At 47.6% G+C, this 2,982-nt stretch overlaps 1 long non-coding RNA gene across 1 annotated transcript; it reads left to right on the forward strand.

Annotated features, from left to right (window-relative positions):
* Window positions 1-258: 258 nt before the first annotated feature.
* On the forward strand, window positions 259-793 carry LOC126520213 (uncharacterized). Its single transcript, XR_007596934.2, has 2 exons — window positions 259-343; window positions 412-793. It is a non-coding gene; the product is annotated as an uncharacterized lncRNA (long non-coding RNA).
* The last annotated feature ends 2,189 nt before the right edge of the window (window positions 794-2,982 follow it).

Here is a 2,982-nt window from a genome sequence, read left to right on the forward strand (position 1 = left end):
GAAGCAGAAGCTTACCGTCGCCGCCGTCGAGATGATCCACGAGTACGCGTCGCCGAAGCAGAGGCTAAGCGCCGCCGCCGAGAAGACCCTGCCGTTCGCGCCGCCGAAGCGGAGGCTCATCGCCGCCGTCGAGAAAATTCTGTGATAGCGCATACATGTGTTGCTCGATTTCTTTGCCTCAATCTATCGAAAAGGTGAAACAGCTTATTTGCTGCGCTCAAATTTCGCATTAGGAAGTAACGTAATCGTCGGTAATTTTTTTGCTTAGACAATGCCTACGCCTAGCCACAGCAGCTCCCTCATACAGACTCCGCAAGCCAAGAGGCCGTGGAGGCAAATGCAGGTAAGAGGCAAGAAGCAATAGCACTGGTATCGACATTCATCCAATTTCTTTCTTTTTCTTTAGTTTAGGCAGCCAGCACACCTCGAACAGCCACCTTGACTGCGGGTGTGTCACCCTAGTCGCCAAGGAAACATTTGAGGGAAAGCGACAGGCAATGTGAACAGCCACTTCTCCATGTAAACAATACTCTTTCTCTCGGACGACTCCTATGCCTCGCTACGCCAGCACATTTGTGCACAAAGATGCTGCGGAGGCATGTGCAGGTCCGAGGCAAGAAGCAGTGGCACTGGTGTCGACATTCACCCACTTTCTTTTTCTTACATTGAGGCAGCCAGCTCACCTCGAACAGCCACCTTGACTGCGGGTGTGTCAGTAGATTCCTGTTGTACATATGCTCATAATAAACTTCAGTAAACTTGAACTTGATAATAAACTTGAAGGCAAATGGGACATTGATGCATTGTTTTTTGAGTATTTCTTGTACACATACAATGTATGTTATACTTTGCAGTGCTACAGAGTGTATCTTGAAGCTTTCCTCTATGTTTTGCACCTTTAATTACATATGTGTTGTGTGGCCCTCAATGCAGTTCATGTTGTAGCAGCTGTTTGGTCTGTGTATCGCACATTGGCTTAAGCTCGTGACATCCACATACTTCTCTGACATATGCAAAATAAAGTTCTATGTAGTCCTCGGTGTTACAACAAAAAATGAAAGTAAACAATCCGATCGTGGAATTATGTTTATTACAGTGATTCCTATGACAGTTCAGTTCTATGACAGTTCCTATGACAGTTCCTATAACGTGCAGCGGTGGCGTAGAGGTAGAACACCCGCCTCGCGTGCAAGAGGTCCGTGGTTCGAATCCCGGTGCCGCGCAATTTTCCACCGGATTAAAAAAAAAATCCGCGTGAACAGGCCTGGAGTGTGGCCTGATCCCGGTGACCAGAACCGGTAACGCACTCCCTCACCAGTGGAGGATTGGCCACCCTGGTGCAGTACTTGGCCACAACCTCCTATATGAACACAACAACCAAACCCCGGCCCTCAGTCCCCAGCAGCTGCGAAGCAACTGACCACGGCGGCGGTCAGACCTGCGACGCTGCAGAGGGTGCTAAGAATCCCTGGCTCCGGACAGGCCGCCATTGGAATATGAACCTGGCAGCGCTTAACGCTAGAACGTTATCTAGTGAGGCGAGTCTAGCAGTGCTATTGGAAGAATTAGAGGGCAGTAAATGGGATATAATAGGGCTCGGTGAAGTTAGGAGGCCAAAAGAAGCATATACAGTGCTCAGAAGCGGGCACGTCCTGTGCTACCGGGGCTTAGCGGAGAGACAAGAACTAGGAGTCGGATTCCTGATTAATAAGAACATAGCTGGTAACATACAGGAACTCTATAGCATTAACGAGAGGGTGGCATGTCTTGTTCTGAAACTTAATAAGATGTACAAAATGAAGGTTGTACAGGTCTACGCCCCTACATCTAGTCATGATGACCAGGAAGTCGAAAGCTTCTATGAAGACGTGGAATCGGCGATGGGTAGAGTGAAAACAAAATACACTATACTGATGGGCGACTTCAATGCCAAGGTAGGCAAGAAGCAGGCTGGAGACAAGGCAGTGGGGGAATACGGCATAGGCACTAGGAATAGCAGGGGAGAGTTATTAGTAGAGTTTGCGGAACAGAATAATATGCGGATAATGAATACCTTCTTCCGCAAGCGGGATAGCCGAAAGTGGACGTGGAGGAGCCCGAACGGCGAGACTAGAAATGAAATAGACCTCATACTCTGCGCTAACCCTGGCATCATACAAGATGTGGACGTGCTCAGTAAGGTGCGCTGCAGTGACCACAGGATGGTAAGAACACGAATTAGCCTAGACTTGAGGAGGGAACGGAAGAAACTGGTACATAAGAAGCCGATCAATGAGTTAGCGATACGAGGGAAAATAGAGGAATTCCGGATCAAGCTACAGAACAGGTATTCGGCCTTAGCTCAGGAAGAGAACCTTTGTGCTGAAGCAATGAACAACAATCTTACGGGCATCATTAAGGAGTGTGCAATAGAAGTCGGCGGTAACTCTGTTAGACAGGATACCAGTAACCTATCGCAGGAGACGAAAGATCTGATCAAGAAACGCCAATGTATGAAAGCCTCTAACCCTACAGCTAGAATAGAACTGGCAGAACTTTCGAAGTTAATCAACAAGCGTAAGACAGCTGACATAAGGAAGTGTAATGCGGATAGAATTGAACAAGCTCTCAGGAACGGAGGAAGCCTAAAAGCAGAGAAAAAGAAACTAGGCAAGGAAACTAGGAAATTGGCAAGAATGAGATGTATGCGTTAGGAGACAAAGCCGGCAATATCATTACTAATATGGATGAGATAGTTCAAGTGGCTGAGGAGTTCTATAGAGATTTATACAGTACGAGTGGAACCCACGATGATAACGGAAGAGAGAATAGTCTAGAGGAATTCGAAATCCCACAAGTAACGCCGGAAGAAGTAAGGAAAGCCTTGGGAGCTATGCAAAGGGGGAAGGCAGCTGGGGAGGATCAGGTAACAGCAGATTTGTTGAAGGATGGTGGGCAGATTGTTCTAGAAAAACTGGCCACCCTGTATACACAATGCCTCAT

Source organism: Dermacentor andersoni, chromosome 11 (assembly GCF_023375885.2).
Source record: "Dermacentor andersoni chromosome 11, qqDerAnde1_hic_scaffold, whole genome shotgun sequence".
NCBI lineage: Eukaryota > Metazoa > Arthropoda > Arachnida > Ixodida > Ixodidae > Dermacentor > Dermacentor andersoni.